The 20,487-nt window shown below is 34.6% G+C and overlaps 1 non-coding gene across 1 annotated transcript; it reads left to right on the top strand.

The window, feature by feature from the left end:
• The first annotated feature begins 4,487 nt into the window (after positions 1 to 4,487).
• LOC139887163 (small nucleolar RNA R71) lies at positions 4,488 to 4,594 on the top strand. The gene has a single exon (XR_011773005.1). It is a non-coding gene; the product is annotated as a small nucleolar RNA R71 (small nucleolar RNA).
• Positions 4,595 to 20,487: the final 15,893 nt, after the last annotated feature.

Genomic DNA, 20,487 nt, shown 5'->3' with positions numbered 1-20,487 from the left:
TGAATTTTCGTATGCTTCATGTCTTAATTCTTATAATTCTTTTAATTGACTTAACCGCAGACGTCCGGCTTCATGTAAATCAAGATTACATGTTTTCAAAGCCCAAAATGCTTTGTGCTCAATTTCCACTGGAAGGTGACATGCTTTTTCGTAAACGAGTTTGAAAGGTGTGGCTCCAATTGGAGTTTTGTAGGCTGTTCTAAAATCCCAGAGTGCATCCTCCAATTTCATGGACCATTCCTTCGGATTTGATCCTACGGTTTTCTCTAGAATACGTTTTAATGCTCGGTTGGTATTTTTAACTTGTCCACTTGTCTATGGATGATACGCGGTTAAGATTTTATGTGTTACTCCATATCTTTTGAGAACTTTCTCAAGTTGATTATTACAAAAATGAGTACCCCGATCACTTATTAAAGCTTTCGGTGTTCCAAACCTTGCAAAAAGACGTTTTAAGAAGTTGACTACAACTCGTGCATCGTTAGTTGGGAGAGCTTGTGCTTCCGCCCATTTAGATACATAATCATTGGCAACGAGAATGTAGAGATTATTATGATATTTTGGAAATGGACCCATAAAGTCAATACCCCAAACGTCAAATGCTTCACATACTTGAATGACATTTTGTGGCATTTCATCACGTTGACTTATTTTTCCGGCCCTTTGACAAGCATTACAGGATTTACAAAGAAGGTGTGCGTCTTTGAAAAATGTAGGCCAATAGAATCCAGCATCGTAAACTTTTCTTGCTGTGAGTTGAGGCCCATAATGTCCTCCTGTTGGTCTTGTGTGACAATGGTTTAAGATTTGACTAGCTTCATCTCCGAATACACATCGGCGTATTATTTCATCGGGACAACTTTTAAACAAATGTGGATCTTCCTAGAAATAGTGTTTTATATCACTAAAGAATTTTTTTCGTTTTTGGTACGACAACCTTTTTTCAAGGAATCCACATACTAAGTAGTTTGCATAGTCTACAAACCATGGAATTTCATTAATATCTATCTTCAATAGATATTCATCAGGAAAGTTATCTTGTATGGCTGATTCATTTAGAACTTCTAATTCGGGATTTTCAAGACGAGAAAGATGATCAGCGGCGAGATTTTCTGCTCCCTTTTTGTCTCGGATTTCAATATCGAACTCTTGTAAGAGTAAGATCCAACGGATTAATTGTGGTTTGGTTTCTTGTTTCAAAAATAGGTATCTAAGAGCATAATGGTCGGTATAGACCACTGTTTTAGCTAGAACGAGATATGAACGAAATTTGTCAAAAGCAAAGACAATAGCAAGGAGTTCTTTTTCAGTAGTTGTGTAATTCGTGTATGCTCCTTGTAACGTCTTACTAGCGTAATAATTAGGTTGAAATCGTTTTTCAATCCTTTATCCTAAAACGGCTCCCATTGCAAAATCACTTGCATCGCACAAGAGTTCAAACGGTAGATTCCAATTTGGAGTTATCATGATCGGCGCATTAGTGAGTTTTTCTTTAAGAATATTAAAATATTTGATGCATTCATCTGAAAAGATGAATGGAGCATCTTTTTCTAGGAGTTTATTCATAGGAGTGGCAATTTTAGAAAAATCTTTTATGAAACGTCGGTAAAAACCGGCATGCCCTAGAAAACTCCTAACTCCTCTAACATTGGTGGGATGTGGAAGTTTAGCAATTACATCTACTTTAGCTCTATCCACTTCAATTCATTCTTTTGAAATTTTATGACCAAGAACGATGCCTTCTCTAACCATGAAATGACATTTCTCCCAATTAAGAACTAGATTTGATTGCTCGCATCTAATAAGCATTCGTTCAAGATTAACTAGACATGATTCAAAAGTATCACCGAAGACTGAAAAGTCATCCATGAAAACTTCCATGCATTCTTCTATCATGTCATGAAAAATCACCATCGTGCACCTTTGAAAGGTTGCAGGGGCGTTGTAAAGTCCAAATGGCATGCGTTTATAAGCAAAAGTACCATAAGGGCACGTGAACGTGGTTTTCTCTTGGTCCTCGGGTGCGATTGGAATTTGAAAGTATCCGGAAAAACCATCAAGAAAACAATAGTAAATGTTCCCGGCTAATCTTTCCAACATTTGATCAATGAAAGGTAAGGGAAAGTGATCTTTTCTGGTGGCGTCATTTAATTTTCTATAATTAATACAAACACGCCATCCTGTTACAGTCCTAGTAGGAATAAGCTCATTTTTTTCATTTGTGATGACAGTCATGCCACCCTTCTTAGGTACGCATTGAACTGGGCTTACCCATGGACTGTCAGAGATTGGATAAATTAAACCTGCATCAAGCAGTTTAATAATTTCTTTCTTAACAACATCTTGCATATTTGGATTTAGTCTTCGTTGGCGTTGCACATACGTTTTATGACCTTCTTCCATAAGGATTTTATGTGTGCAATACGAAGGACTTATGCCTTTAATATCATGAATCTTCCATGTAATAGCTGGTTTATGAGCTTTTAACACAAAAATGAGTTGAGATTTTTCATTTTCAGTAAGAGAAGACGATATTATTAAAGGTAATTCAGATTCACCATGTAAATAAGCGTATTCCAAATGGTTTGGAAGTGGCTTTAACTCTAATGTCGGTGGTTCTTCTATCGTTGATTTGTATCGATATCTGTCTTCTTCTTTTAGCATTTGAATTTCTTCTGTTGTTGGTTCATATTCATTAGCCATAAGTGTAGCTAACATTTTAGCTTTATTAACTGGTTCAGTTCCTTCTCCTAAAGAACATTCTCCTGTTCCTTGTAATTCTGGAAATTCTTCTAACAATTCTGCATGTGAATCTATAGTTTGAATATAATAACATGTATCATCTGCAGATTGCGGTCGTTGCATGGCTCTATCAACAGAAAAGGTAACACTCTCGTCCTCTATACTTAGGGTCAGTTTCTTACCGAACACGTCTATTATTCCTTTAGCCGTGTTTAAGAATGGTCTTCTTAATATGAGAGAAACTCGAGAATCTTCTTCCATGTCCAGAATAACAAAATCTACTGGAAATACTAAAGTACCAACTTTAACTAGCATGTTCTCCATTATCCCTCTAGGATATTTTACTGATCGATCGGCTAGTTGTACGCTTATTCGTGTTGGTTTCAATTCTCCAAGGTCTAGTTTAGCGTATAGTGAATATGGCATTAAATTTATACTAGCACCTAAGTCTGCTAATGCTTCTATTGAACTAAGACTACCCAGAAAACATGGAATTGTGAAACTTCGTGGATCTGATAATTTTTCTGGTATCTTATTCAATAGCACTGCAGAACAATTAACATTCATTGTAATAGCCGAGAGTTCTTCCACTTTTTTCTATTTGTGATTAGATCTTTCAAGAATTTGGCATATCTTGGCATTCCTAATATCACATCAATGAAAGGAAGATTTACATTTATTTGTTTAAACATATCCAAGAATTTGGATTGCTTGGCTTCAAGTCTTTCTTTTCTCATTTTACTTGAGTAAGGAAGTGGTGGTTGATATGGTTTAACATAAGGCTTGGCTTTAACTGTGTTATCTTCATTAACCTTTTCAACTACCGGTTCTGTTTCCTTATCTTGCTCAGGTTGTGGTGCCTGTGGAGTAGGAATAGCGTCATCAGAAATTACAGGTATTTCAGGTGGTTTAAGTGTAATACCACTTCTCGTGGTAATGGCTTTAGCTGTTTCATTCCGGGGGTTAGCATTTGTATCGCTAGGTAAACCTCCCGGTATTCTTTCACCTATCAACCTTGCTAGGTTTCTTACTTCTTGTTCTAAATTTTGAATAGAAGCTTGTTGATTTCTAAATGCTTAAGCATTTTGTTCATTGGTTTGTTTATGAGATGTGAAAAATTGAGTTTGAGATTCAACTAGCTTTGACATCATGTCTTCTAAATTTGACTTTTTATCATCGGTTTGTGGTGGTTTATTTGAAAAATAGGTCTTTGCTGATTGTAAGTATTATTAGATACTTGTTGATTGCTAGGACCTTGTTGGTTGTTGTATGGAACATTTCGGTTATAATTCTGATTTTGATTGTAGTTTGATCTTGCCGGTTGATAATTACCTTGGTAATTATTTCCAGGCCTTTGGTTTATATATGAAACATTCTCTCTTTGTTCCATTGTTTGTTCAATACTGAGACAATCTTTTGTCAAATGTGGTCCTCCACACTTCTCACAACTAATTCGTAGTGAGTGAATATCTTTAGTCATCTTTTCCATTCGTCTCTCGACAGCATCTATCTTTGCGGAAATGGAATCGAAGTCATGGCAAGAATCGGCTCTAGCCGCTTTAGATGATCTAACGATATCTTTTTCTTGATGCCACTCATGTGAGTGGGAAGCAGTGTTATCAATAATTTTGTAAGCTTCAGTTGCGGTTTTCTTCATAATGGAACCACCAGCTGCTATATCGATGTCTTTGCGTGTAGTGATGTCGCATCCTTGGAAGAATATTTGTACTATTTGATAAGTGTCTAAACCATGATGCGGACATCCTCTTAATAACTTTCCAAATCTTGTCCACGCTTCATATAAAGTTTTATTTGGCTTTTGCGTGAACTTAACAATTTCTTCTTGAAGTTTCAAAGCTTTAGATGCCGGAAAGAATTGTTTAAGAAAATTTTCAACTAAAACATCCCATGTATCAATCGCCCCTTCAGGTAACGATTCTAACCAATCTTTGGCTTCTCCCTTTAAAGTCCAGGGAAATAACATGAGATATATCTGTTCATCCTCAACTTCTCGGATTTTAAATAGAGTACAGATTCTATTAAAGGTACGAAGATGTCCATTTGGATCTTCCTTCGGCACACCACTAAATTGGCATTGATTAGTTACCATTTGTAGGATTTTCCCTTTGATTTTATAATCTGGCGCATTAATGTCTGGTTGAGTAATTGCGTGACCTTGGCCAGTGCGTTTAGCTCTCATTCGGTCTTCCATACTTAGAGGTTCCAGATTTTCCATTATTGAATTTGTTGAATCTGAATCGCTAAAGGATTCTGACTTAATGGTTTCTTCTTCGACAATTTCTGGATGAGTGATATGTGGTTCAGGAGGAATGATTAGTGGTTCAGGATCTCTGAATTGTCCCTGAATATCCTCCGGATTCTCAATTGTGAGGTCGGGTTCAAAAAATGGATTATCGAAAATTTGAATTGGAGTACTTGGTCGACTAGATGATGATTCTAAAGAAAAATCAACGGCGGCAATATTGGCTAGATGTCTTGATCGAGTTACAGGTGGTGAACGTATAAAAGGTGGTGAACGTTTTGCTCGGTGCATTCACTGAATATCCTATTAGTTATAAAAAAATAAAAATTATATAAGTTATCAAATTAACAGACTTTTCTGATTTTGCCCACGTTTCGAATAGCCAATAGATGCAGCAGGTAGCCAGGACCCCTTAAATCGGAAGCCCACAACTCACCACTAACAAATCCAACTATTACTACGAACCAGAAAATTTTGGATGTCTATCAATTTAACCACTTAAAATAATTTTTCATCGAAATTTAAAGAAATTTTAGAGAAGAAATAGAAAATTCTATGTCCTAAAAACTAGAGCGTCGAGAAATAAGAAAGAAAAAGAGCGCGTCGAAAAATGTCGAAAAATAAAAGGTCGAAAAAATAAAAAAAAATGCAGCGTCGAAACTTAAAAGTCTAAAAACTAAATATTAAAACTTACGTCTAAAGGTATTAAAGCTTAAAAGGTATTCTATATCCAAAACGGTAATAACTTAAAAAGGTACTAAAGTCTTAAAACGGCGTCGCAAAATTCTAAAGCACTTAAATCTTAGTCTAAAGAAAAAGCACTTAAGGGATTTTACGACAAAGCCTAAAAATCTAGAAATATAAAATACTACGGAAAAATACTAAGTTACGAACTAATTACGAACGAAAAATTACAAATTATGAATTAAACGATTAAAAAGATACAAATATAAAAATAAAACTTAAAGTTATAAAAGTACAAAAAAAATTTATTTTTTTATAAAAATATTATTTTTATATTATTATTTTATAAAAGTATTAATTTTATAATTAATTAAAACTATAATAAACTTAATATTACAATTTAAATAATAAAATAAAACTAATATTAAACATTAACTAATTAAACCCTAATTAGGGTTAGTTAATTATAATAATTAATAATACTCCGTAATTAATGCAGTACCAGGTCAAACCTGGCGTGTCAGAAGGGACCATGCAGTACCAGGTCAAACCTAGCATTACTTGTAAGTCTTATTTTCCTTCTTCTTTTCCTTTTCAAATTCATGATCATCATCATCATTTTATGGAGATCAAAGTTCCTTTTAGCTTTGATCTTACTTATATCTTGTTGATTCAAGCATGAATCTTTCAAGGACATGGAAGATTCAAGCTTTTAGCTTGAATCTTCATAACTTTTGTAGATCTACTTCTTTTATACTTTAATCTTTCTATTTTATGATAAAGATTCAAACTTTTGTTTGTAATCTTCATGCATCTTCAAGATCCAAGCTTTATGCTTCAAGATCTTCAAGAACAATCAAGATACAAGCTTTCTAGCTTGAATCTTCATATCTTTTTGTTAGATCTAAGTTCTTTTTGCTTTGATCATGTTGTTTTGTGAAAAAGATTCAAACTTGTGTTTGTTATCTTCATATATCTTAAAGATCCAAGCCTTATGCTTCAAGATCTTCAAGAACACTTAAAGGTTCAAGCTTTCTAGCTTTGTAACCTTGTAACTTGTGTGAAATGGATCCAAGCTCTCTAGCTTAGGGTTCCATCACCTCTTTTGACTTAGATTGTGTTCATACTTGTTAAATTGATGTAAAGTTTGTAACTTTAGTTGTTATTGTGACTTGTATTAGTGTTAAGACTAAGGATATGATGTAACCTTGGTTCATCATCCATCTAAGACTCATGAATGAGTTGCATTCTTACTTGGTCTTAACATATTGTGTATTGATGGTGAATCTTGGTCAAAAGTGATGCTAAACCATCAACGAGTTGTACACTTGAAGCTACAAGCATCAAGGATGAGAACCGTGATGAGCATCGAGCACCAAGAACCCCATCGGAGCACTTGTCCACTGATTTTCGTATCTGATCAGACCACCTGGGCTACTGTAAAGTTTATTTTCAGTTATTTTGGTTCGAGTAGATGATTTTCCGTTTAGGCCTCGTCTTAATCCGAGTTACGGTTTAGGATTTATGGTCCTCCGAGAGTCACTACACCCTATTAATGTTGTGCTGAAATTTCTGACCTACTCGCACTTAGACCGTCGCCACGGTCAAACGAAGACGAGTTAGGTCCTGAAAATTGGTCAGCTGTTAGGGGACTCATATACGGAGCCATAGCCACTAACCATGCGTCTTTTCGATTTACGTAGAGGTCGTAGTAGCTGACCGAAATCAGACTATTGTTTCGATCTCTATTCTTGTCAAACTCACTTAGCTTTTATGATGATGAATGATGATGATGATGACACTTAAACTTATTTTATGCACTATTAGAACTTATTAAGACAACCTACTGACCTAGTAACCTTTGATTTAGGTTGACGACCTTTCGGACCGACTTACTACTTGCGTACTTTCATTACCGACTTTACCACTTTTATCACTATGAGTTATAGTATCCCTTTTTACTTTAACTATTTTGGGACTGAGAATACATGCGCTTTTTTACATTTTACATGTTAGGCACGAGTACTTAAACTTTATATGTGTGTGGATTATATAACGACATAAACATTCCCTTTAGCACGGTAACGTTTAGTCATTGGTTTTTGAACCGGTGAACGCGAATCTTAGATATGGATCCATAGGGTTTGACATCCCCACTCGGGCTAGTCGCGCTAGCATTTAACGGGTGTTTAATACTTCTTAAGTCATACGCACTTGCCAAGTGCACTTTCAGGGGGTTATAAACGTTAAGTCTAGTTACCGGGTGCCCACGGTTATACATATACTTATTCATACTGATTTGAACATACTGTTTTGATACGCGGTTTGCAGCACTGAAATCTTGTGGCCTACGTTACATTACTGATACAAACAAACTATAGCTCACCAACATTCGTGTTGACTTTTTAAGCATGTATTTCTCAGGTGCTTAGACGATGTTGCTTCCGCTGTTAAACTTGCTGTTCTAGTCTTGCTGTTAAACTTGCTGTTCTAGTCTTGGTGTTAGACTTGCTGTTACAGACCTGCTGTGTTAGACTTCCCCTGCATTACTTAGAGATGTCTCAAGCATGGAACTTTACTTTGCATTCGCAACTTATGTTATTTTCAAAACGATAGCTTTGTACGTAATGACCTTAGTATCATGTACTCATGTTAATGTTTCCTATTTATCTTTTGTAAAACGTTATCTTCTATGAATGCAAATCGATTTTCAAATAGCATATAGTGTTTGACCTTATAATGATCCTGTTGTTGGTGATCCGTACACGATGGTTTTGTACGGGGCGTCACAGTTGGTATCAGAGCATTGGTTGTAGGGAATTAGGTTGCATTAGTGAGACTAGGACCGACCCGAGTAGGATTCACTAATAGGACTAATCTACAACTTGCTAGTTTACTTGTTTCTGCGGAACCTGCTGCATTCTACTATGTTATATTACTACATGTTACTGCTTACTACTACTGCATGCCACTGCTTACTTTTACTACCGTATGAACATGCTGCATGCTACCGTTTCCTTTTACTGCTATGTAAACTCGCTGCATGCTTTTGCTTATTCTAGCTACTGCATGCTACTATCTGCTTTCGATTGCATGTTACTTCTGTTTAGTACTGTTAATATTGCCATGCTATATACTACTGTAAACGAGCTAGGTTGCTGTAGTGCCTGATTACGTGCTTGCTTCATGCCTGCTATTCGCTGCACCGACTTGAAAAAAACTTACCTTTCCTAGTTCAGATGTTCTTCTGAACCCATTTCCCACACGTCTAACCCTAAGGATTAGTATTGTAATCCACCTGTTACTACTATTCCACCGTTCCAGAGATCGAAACGATTCTTCACGCAATCTAGGAGGAGTACCCCTCGGATTACACGCCCACTAAAGTCGATCCTCGGAGGAGGAGATATTGGAGGATTTGTCGGAGTAACCGCACCCCGAGCTCACCCTAATTAGCCACGTACAACGTATGAACATTCGAAGGATGTTCAGTTTCTGCAAGATGACCCGTATCCCGTACACTTTCGTGACCATCACTTATCTCTTCCATTCTCCACCACTACTCGACGATCTAACGACACTTCTGGACTTAGGTCCCTGACACTCTTAGGCATTGGAGAAGTCGGGAGGACATCTCCTTTCACAAGGTCAGAGTGCCTTCCACTGATGCTCAGCCATACCCAAGGACTTGGGAGTCGCCTCGAAACATATCGTATTACTACTTGCTACACGTATAACTCGACACGAGATGCATATTGAATTTCTAGAAAGGAACCTAACGACATTACCGGAACCCGAATATTTTGAAGAAATTTCGGGACATTTAGGCATTGATGCATGATCTGCGGGACATACGCACCCACACCGAGGAACCGTGAGATTAACTATGTAGATTATGTTTTGAGATAGCATAGATAAAGCAACGTTATATGAAACTGAGTAGAACTTGAAGTGATCACGTTACATTGACCATATGGAGCGATATTGGAATGAACGTGCGATTTAGTACAATATAATGACGCCAGGCCAGCGTGATTATATTGAAGTAAATCATACAGAAGTCCCAACGTTACTACATGAGGAATATGAAGTGATTCAAAGGAAATTTTGGTAGGAACCGCTTCCGTCACTTCGGCAATTCAAATTCTATCTTAAGGACTACCCAAGAATCTTATTTAATGCTCATTCTTACGCGACTCTGAATCCTAACTTATCCCGAAAGAATTCTTATACGATGGTAATCACACCAACATCCTTCTTACCTCGATATTAGTCATATCAGTTCGAGATTTCCAAAATCAATGGGTAGTTAATTCCCATCCTCATACTCTCCCTTTCGTATCTCACTTATAAGCAACAACTTTACACTTAAATATTTTTGGTCGAAGGACTTATGCACTACTAATAGTCATCAACCACATTTAGATCCAACAGTTTTCATTACCTCGTAACATTTTTGCTCAAATGTCACCCGAAATTTTCAAAAAATATTTTACTCGATCTTTTTCCAACTTGTAACCTCTGAAATATGAAAATTTAGTTTGCTAAAAATTTTTACTTACACTATTTTACTGTGCGATCCTTTCAAAGTTTTATGAAAGTAAATTTATTTTATTTGCCGTTCGTGCGAATTTTTGAAATCATATACGTTATATACGATAAAGTAGATAATTACTTAGTTTGACAGATACATATGAAATTTTACTTTTACAAATCAAATCTTTTGTTCAAAAGATATTTTACCTTGAATGGTACAAGTTGTACATAACCCTAGATTACAAAGAACTTCGTTTCTTTTCTTACATTGTCACCTAAAACGATTTCTATAAAAACTTTCGTTGCTTATTATACAAAATTTTTCGTTGCTTATTCGTATCCAAGTCATCATGAAGACTTTACAACCGTCGAAATTGAGTGATTTATGTTTGTATAAGTGATGAAGGCACTTACTACCACGCCATGCAGAGCCTTAGGGCATCCACTAACACTTAAACCATTCAAAGCTATTGCGTTACCCCAAGGATCTTATTTGCCACGCCTGTTGGAACGATGCTCTTTCTTACATAACTCGAAGTCCTGACTTATTTCAAGAGATTCCCATCTAGCGATATTAACACCGTTAGTATTCCGACTTTAATATTAGTCATAACCTGTTTGGCTTTCTGCAAAGTCAAGAAACGATTAACTTCTCATCCTCACACTTTACCCTTCGTACCTCACTTTTTAACGACTTCACACGTGAACATTTTTGCCCAAAGACTGATGTTATCAAAACTACATTTAATTCATTAGTTTTCGTTACCTAGTAACATGTCAACCGATAATTCAAAGATTTTCCACTCAATCTTTTTCAACTCGTAACCTTTGAAATGCGAAAAACTATGTTTATCAAAAAATTTCACACGTTGATTTTTACACGTTGTTTATTTGTGCGGTCCTCACGAGATTTATGGACAAATGAAAGTACTAAAAAATTTTCTGTCACTTATGCGATTTATAAAAGCATATATGTATAAATTTACCCTTACTTATTTTGGTTAGTACATTCCAAGTTATACCTCCAAATTATTTAAAAGTTGCTCCTTTATTAAGTTGAAGTCAAATGGTTTTGAGCAAATGATACACGTTGTACATACTTCTAAATTTACCAAGAACTTCGTTCCATTTATGTTGTCGCATCAAACGTTTAAGGGCTTTTCAAAACTTCCTCGGTTGATTTTATTAAAGGTTTTCGTATTAAACTACACCATGTATGGATCACACTTCTTCTCGCCCCCCGTTAGGGATAAAAGCTTACTATTAAGATCTTTATTAAAAACTCTTGAGCCACTTTGGATGGCAGATTTATAAATTTATTAGTAAGTCTTTGTGCTCGTAAAATGTTCCTCTTAAGGTTAGACTTGGCAAAAACGCGGGCTGATAAATCAGTTCTCTGGGACCCACCCAGTGGTCACCCTATCGTAGGAAAGGCATTAGACGGGTTTCTACTCTCAATGTTTCACGACTAATCGCAACACCCTCGTAAACATCATCTCTATCAATTAGTATGTTGAGGTACAAGAATCATTTTTTTGAGATTCTTTTCACTAAGAGAAAACCATTCTTTATGACCAAGAGTTCTCGTATCTTCTCATCTGCGCATCCCCTTAAGTATAAGGATAAATTCAGAACAACCCGCTCGAAGAGTTCACTCTCGTTCCAAGATTATACCCTTCGTGCGATTTCTTTCGGAAATATAGTATAAAATACTTTAAGAATCTATGAATCTTGTTATCCTCTTGGAAGGGACTGCTTAAAACGTCTGTAACACGGATATGGTTACTCTACACATTCCTTCTTTCGTTGGTTGCAACTATATGTTGTTCTAGTTAATGTTAACCCTAACTTCAACATGTAACTGAAAGGATAAAGTTACATTATGGAACTGTGTTTTTATTTCATCTAAGGATAAGTTCACCTGCAGTATGGTAAACTGGGTGATATCCTTCATTGTTCGTTCAGACCGCCTTGGAGACACTATAAATAATTATGGCTTGCATTGTATATAAGTCCGATTAGTCACTTCCAGCTAACATTTCAATTCATTTAGTCAAATGAAACGTTCTTAAATATCGGGTTCATTATGCCTATGGTCTCCTTCCGAAATCAAGGGGTTAGTAAAATCCGTGGCTAACACTATCCAGACATCAAATCACATGGTTGTGATCACTATGTTTTCCGTTCTACCTGTCAGCCTTGTATTGCGACATAAGCGCTCAATGTTTTAGATGAGTTTAGTAACATTCATGATGCATTTTACGCATCCAGCTTACTGAAGATGCCTGTAAGGCTAAAAACATCATCTTTCCCTCTGTGAATACATATATTTGAATGACATACTCATGTTAACCAGAGACGAAATCAATTTATTGATCTCTTAGGACAAGAGACTTAATTAATGGCATATACCTATCCTTACTTTTATATGCCCAAGTACCCTTCGAGGCAAATAACTCACTTCTGAGCCCACGAGTCTCACGAAACTTTGATACGCTACTTCTTATTTAAATACTGTACCATTTTTTTGGTCACTCCTCAAATTTTGGGACGAAATTTCCATTAACAGGTGGGTAATGTAACGACCCGGCTTTTTCGACTTGCTTTTGTGCCTTGTATTTTTGCGAAACTGCGTATTTGTGCGTACTGCGTTAATTTATTACTCTGGAACCTTGGCACACGTGTTTTATATTCATATATACTTTAAAACGTGCCTTGGTATGATTAGAATGCTTAACTTGTCCATTGGATGCTTTATAACCGTTAGCGTTACTTGCCGTTACGATTAAAACACGGACTGCGCGTACGTTTGACTTTTGTCGGAACCGGAACTTTTGGACAGCGAAATATTAATTATTATTTTATAATAATAATTACTTGGGCCTTTGGATGCTTAATTTTATTTATTTAATTGCTAAAGCCCAATAGTTAGCCTTTTTGGACTTTTTACCTTGTTGGGCTCAAGCCCACCCTACTCTAGCTAGTGACCCAATTAATTAGCCCAAATATATTTACTAGTGGCCCATAATAATAAATAAATAAATAAATAAATAATTAGTGAGTCATGCTAGCATTATGGATAAGGATAATTAACTTTGTTACATAAGATTCTAGCAAAAGGACACACTTTAGACACCATTAGCCAAAAAGTAAACTTTTTGTCCTTCCCCTCCCCCTCCATAAACCATCCACCACCACCACCCTAGATCTTGCCATGTCATCAATCCATGTGATCACTCTTTGCTTATAAATACTAGCCTTTAGCCTCTCATTTCCACACTTGATCATTTTAGTTTTTTTTCACACACTTGTTCTTTCTCTCTTTCTTTCCTTTCTAGCATTACTTGTAAGTCTTCTTTTCCTTTTCAAATTCATGATCATCATCATCATTTTATGGAGATCAAAGTTCCTTTTAGCTTTGATCTTACTTATATCTTGTTGATTCAAGCATGAATCTTTCAAGAACATGGAAGATTCAAGCTTTTAGCTTGAATCTTCATAACTTTTGTAGATCTACTTCTTTTATACTTTAATCTTTCTATTTTATGATAAAGATTCAAACTTTTGTTTGTAATCTTCATGCATCTTCAAGATCCAAGCTTTATGCTTCAAGATCTTCAAGAACAATCAAGATACAAGCTTTCTAGCTTGAATCTTCATATCTTTTTGTTAGATCTAAGTTCTTTTTGCTTTGATCATGTTGTTTTGTGAAAAAGATTCAAACTTGTGTTTGTTATCTTCATATATCTTAAAGATCCAAGCCTTATGCTTCAAGATCTTCAAGAACACTTAAAGGTTCAAGCTTTCTAGCTTTGTAACCTTGTAACTTGTGTGAAATGGATCCAAGCTCTCTAGCTTAGGGTTCCATCACCTCTTTTGACTTAGATTGTGTTCATACTTGTTAAATTGATGTAAAGTTTGTAACTTTAGTTGTTATTGTGACTTGTATTAGTGTTAAGACTAAGGATATGATGTAACCTTGGTTCATCATCCATCTAAGACTCATGAATGAGTTGTATTCTTACTTGGTCTTAACATATTGTGTATTGATGGTGAATCTTGGTCAAAAGTGATGCTAAACCATCAACGAGTTGTACACTTGAAGCTACAAGCATCAAGGATGAAAACCGTGATGAGCATCGAGCACCAAGAACCCCACCGGAGCACTTGTCCACTGATTTTCGTATCTGATCAAACCACCTGGGCTATTGTAAAGTATATTTTCAGTTAGTTTGGTTCGAGTAGATGATTTTCCGTTTAGGCCTCGTCTTAATCCGAGTTACGGTTTAGGATTTATGGCCCTCCGAGAGTCACTACACCCTATTAATGTTGTGCTGAAATTTCTGACCTACTCGTACTTAAACCGTCGCCACGGTCAAACGAAGATGAGTTAGGTCCTGAAAATTGGTCAGCTGTTAGGGGACTCATATACGGAGCCATAGCCACTAACCATGCATCTTTTCGATTTACGTAGAGGTCGTAGCAGCTGACCGAAATCAGCCTATTGTTTCGATCTCTATTCTTGTCAAACTCACTTAGCTTTTATGATGATGAATGATGATGATGATGACACTTAAACTTATTTTATGCACTATTAGAACTTATTAAGACAACCTACTGACCTAGTAACCTTTGATTTAGGTTGACGACCTTTCGGACCGACTTACTACTTGCGTACTTTCATTACCGACTTTACCACTTTTATCACTGTGAGTTATAGCATCCCTTTTTACTTTAACTTTTTTGGGACTGAGAATACATGCGCTTTTTTACATTTTACATGTTAGGCACGAGTACTTAAACTTTATATGTGTGTGGGTTATATAACGGCATAAACATTCCCTTTAGCACGGTAACGTTTAGTCATTGGTTTTTGAACCGGTGAACGCGAATCTTAGATATGGATCCATAGGGTTTGACATCCCCACTCGGGCTAGTCGCGCTAGCATTTAACGGGTGTTTAATACTTCGTAAGTCATACGCACTTGCCAAGTGCACTTTCAGGGGGTTATAAACGTTAAGTCTAGTTACCGGGTGCCCACGGTTATACATATACTTATTCATACTGATTTGAACATACTGTTTTGATACGCGGTTTGCAGCACTGAAATCTTGTGGCCTACGTTACATTACTGATACAAACAAACTATAGCTCACCAACATTCGTGTTGACTTTTTAAGCATGTATTTCTCAGGTGCTTAGACGATGTTGCTTCCGCTGTTAAACTTGCTGTTCTAGTCTTGCTGTTAAACTTGCTGTTCTAGTCTTGGTGTTAGACTTGCTGTTACAGACCTGCTGTGTTAGACTTCCGCTGCATTACTTAGAGATGTCTCAAGCATGGAACTTTACTTTGCATTCGTAACTTATGTTATTTTCAAAACGATAGCTTTGTACGTAATGACCTTAGTATCATGTACTCATGTTAATGTTTCCTATTTATCTTTTGTAAAACGTTATCTTCTATGAATGCAAATCGATTTTCAAATAGCATATAGTGTTTGACCTTATAATGATCCTGTTGTTGGTGATCCGTACATGATAGTTTTGTACGGGGCGTCACAGATACCAGGCCAGAAAGTTGGGCTGCTACAGTGATCGGCCCGATTACGTTTTACTATTAATTTTTTTTTCTGTTTTATATTTTTGTAAAATATTTATATAAAACTTATATAAAAAAAATTTACTTATTAGTTTTTTATAACTTTTCACAATAAATAGAAATATAAACTTTTTAAATTTAACTAAACTTAAAAATATAGATATATATTTTTCTTTTTCTTTTATATTTTTAATTGTATTATATAAAACGTATTTTTTATAAAAATGAATTAAAGCTTAATAAAAATCTTTTTTTTTATTATTATAGCGTTTCGCTTTCGGGTCCCGGGCAGCGGCGCCAAAAATACTTGATGTACATAGAGGTGTATATGAAATAGTTATATTTTTATTGCGAAATACTATTAAATACGATTCAATTTTACACAAGTTATTTATTTATTTATAGAGTGGATATACCTAAACCTTGCTACAACACTTATAGGCAGTGTACCTAATCGTACAGTAGTGTAGTTTTTAATAAGTTCGGTTCGTCCACAGGGAACTACCCAAGTTTAACGCTATATTTTTAAACTAAATTTGTATATAAATATATAAATATATATATATATATATATATATATATATATATATATATATATATATATATATATATATATATATTTATAAGTAGTATTATTGTTATTATAAAAAGGGGGTTTTTAATGACCGGTTTGTCGATTTTATGTCTTAAGTCGCAGTTAAAACCTAATGTAAAATATTAAAAATAAATATAACTTAATTTAAAGCGTAAAGTAAATTAAAATGCGATAAATAAAATTGCGATAAATAAAAAGTACGATAATTAAAAGTGCGATAAATATAAAATAAAGGAATTATGCTTATTTAAACTTCCATAATCATGATGTTCGACGTGTTGATTTTAATTTATTATCATGGGTTAATTGTCCTTTGTCCTGGATTATTTGATATGTCCATACAGTTTTGTCCATAATAGTCCATCAGTCATAAATATAAAGTGCGAGAGTCTTCGTCAAATTATCCTTATACCCGAAGTCAAATATTCCAACTAATTGGGGATTCGAACTTTAACAAGGTCTTAATACTTTGTTTAATGAATACACCAGGTTATCGACTGCGGGTAATCCAATGTTTTACTACTTTGTTAACAATTACACCAATTACCCTTGAATGTAATCCACCCCTATTTTAATGAGTCCATTAACTATTAATCCATTCCCGTGTCCGGTAAAATGAACGATAATTCGTATTTATAGATATCCCGCCCACCGTACCCGATTAAGCGTATGTGGTTATATATAGATACTTCAAATTGTAACCTTTATATTAAATTGACGAGGTATCGTTTAGTTAATATAAAGCCTATTAATAGCCCATAGTCTAATTTCCACAAGTGTCGTTCTTTTGTCCAAACTCCAATTATGGTACAAAGCCCAATAATCCCGTCTTTAATATTTAGTCTAACATCACGATTACTTCGGCTTAAATAAGCATAATAATATCTTAGCTACGAGACATTAATTTAAAAAGGTTGAACATAACTTACAATGATTAATAATAGCGTAGCGTTACACGGACAGAATTTTGACTTACACAGTTACAACATTCGCCACTATAACCTTATTATTATTAAATTAAAATTAAATTTAAAATTATATATATATATATATATATATATATATATATATATATATATATATATATATATATATATATATCGTGAGAGAGAGAGATTGAATTAGGTGTATATAATTCGGCCAAAACACGCAAAATTTATAGGACCTGACCCAACTTTTGGGACCATGCGATCGCATGGGTTTTGTTCTTCCAGGCCATGCGATCGCATGGCCAACTGGATCCATCCCAAATGCTTTTGTTTTCTTGTTTGCCGACGGTTTTAATATATAATATATATATATATATATATATATATATATATATATATATATATATATATATATATATATATATATATATATATATATATATATATAATTTTAAGAATTAATTATATATTATATTATATTCATGTGCATAGTTGACTTGTAATTTTTAGTTCGTTGCATCGCGCGTTGAGAGTTGACTCTGGTCCAGGTTCCGGATTTTTGAACGTCCTTGCGTACAATTTAATATCTTGTACTTTGAGTTTTGCGGCTCGTACTCTTGTAATTTCTAGACGTTTCTCATCAATAATTTGAACCACTTTGATTGTACTTTGTACTTTTTAGCTTTTTGGTCATTTGCGTCTTCAAATCGTCGAATCTGTCTTTTATCTTCACCTTTTATTATTTAAACGAATATCACTTGTAAATAGAACAATTGCAACTAAAAGCTTGTCTTTCTCGAGGGATAATGCTATGAAATATATGTTCGTTTTCAGCATTATCAATATCATTTACATATTACCAACCATTAAAAAATACATATGTTAAACCATTAGCATATCATGTACCAAAATACATATATATTAAATCATAAGAGATTACTTTAAATAAATACAATTTGGAGTTTTTACAATCACATGTGATTGGATTTATTTTGAAGAACAGTAGCATCTCCTTCATATGAACATGAAATTCGAAATTGAAATCCAATGCGTTTTTTAAGTTGAATCCTTCATGAAAGTTGCCTGAAACAACCTAAAGCTTACGAATTTTATCATTGAAGCTTGTTTGACTTTTTATCATTAACTTTGACCTTCAAATTCATGATCAAAGTTAGGATCTGAAACTTTCCCAAATAGTTGCACGAGTTGAAATCTGCATTTTTAGATATCGCCTTATGATTTTGGATTGTTCCGAAGACCATAACGCCACGAGTTTGTTCTGGAAACTTTCACAGCTAGTTGCAAGAGATGAATTCAACTGGAGCTCCCTACCTGCTGATTTGAGCAATGCCAGTTGGAGCTCCTCCTTTAAATAAAAATCAATGAAGATATGAGAAAAAAAATTAGGAGTTTGTATTGGTGTACAATGGAAAAATCCTTCTTAATACATACATAAGATCTCATTTCTTTATCACAAGATGCAGTTCCATAACCACGTAACTTATGTCACTTTTTTGTCAACTATCCAGATACTACATTCCCCTAGCTAATCAATTTAAATCCCTAATGTGTATTGTATATGTCTTGCTACATTGGTCTATATGCTTTCGTTAGCAACTAGCAAGTTAACCATAAAACTTTTGACAAAATAACCTTAGCATACCTTATGTATCAGTCCATCATTTGTGATCGAATTGCTCAAGTTATCAAACAATTCACGCAATGACTCCACTTCATTAACGAAAACTGCAAGAATCGTTTACTCTATTCAATGTTATGAAACATATCACTTTATCACAATATGTATATATTTTAAAATAAAAAAGTAACATAAAAGCAAGAAACATACATGGTGAATTATGAGCTAGACGTCATACATCATCATATGTCAGAACATGCTGTTTAATCACAAGTGACTGAAAACCATAAAAATTACAATCTGATCACAAAAATTGTATAAAAAACCCTAAATGTGACATTAAACCAAATACAATCAGAGGTGATACAATTTGTTAACATCTAAATGTGACTACCAACTGATTCCTTGTAAAAATCACATGTGATTAAAAACCGTAAAAATTACATTCTGAACACAAAAATTGTATACTTACAATCTGATTGTTCAACAACAAAAATGCAATAAATATACGTATAAAATAATCACAAACAAATCACTTGTGATTGGAGAAACAACACACACGAATCAGTATATCACAAAACCCTAAAAATAAAATAAAAAAAACAATGGAATAGAACAACAATTGATTGATTGTTCAATACAACATAGTAAAATTACCTATAGATTTGGCCGGAGCTTGTTTAATGGCCGGAGTTTATTTTTCAGCCGAAGATGCTTTCAAAACCCTAGAATCGCTTGATTTTGCCATTGTTGATGAATATTGTAAACTGAGGATTGTTGATGGCGGATTAGATGATCGTGAGAGAGTTTTGAGATCGAGAGAATGAATGAGAGAGATCGAGAGAGATTGAGAGAGATCGAGAGATAGTTTTGAAACCCTAGAATGCAGATTGAGATTGAGAGAGAATGATAGAGAGAATGGAACTATACTGATCGGTGTCTGTAAAAATTTTGTTTTTCTGAATGGACGAAAATACACTTTCCTTATGTTTTTGTGTTTTAATCTTAGCCATTGATGATAAACAATCCAATGGTTCATATGCGTCCCTTCAATCTCAACTTAATTTTAGGATTCAAATGAATATCTCATACAAAAGATTTTGAAAAAAGAAAGTGGACTATTGGAATGAGACAGAGGGAGTAATAATTAATGGATATAATTAATTGAACTTATTCTGATTGGTTGTTTATGACCTTAATGGATATTATTATTTGAGATGCACTGACCCATTGATACGTACGTTTTTGTTGCTATTAGTGTGATTTTTTTTAACGACAAACACGCACCCATTTATATTCATGACACAATCGAACTCATAACCTCAAGTTTAATGATAATCGAACTTATACAGAGGCGAGTCTAGCTTGTATGGTATGGGATCAATGGACCCCACAATAATTTGATTTCCTTTTGTAAATTACTAATGAAATTTTATTGGACATCACTAAGTTTATAGATAGGACATCCTATATATTTAAAATCAATGGTTTTTTGAAGT

Source organism: Rutidosis leptorrhynchoides, chromosome 1 (genome assembly GCF_046630445.1).
Source record: "Rutidosis leptorrhynchoides isolate AG116_Rl617_1_P2 chromosome 1, CSIRO_AGI_Rlap_v1, whole genome shotgun sequence".
In the NCBI taxonomy this organism is placed as follows: Eukaryota; Viridiplantae; Streptophyta; class Magnoliopsida; order Asterales; family Asteraceae; genus Rutidosis; species Rutidosis leptorrhynchoides.
This window is presented reverse-complemented; position numbering and strand designations above follow the sequence as displayed.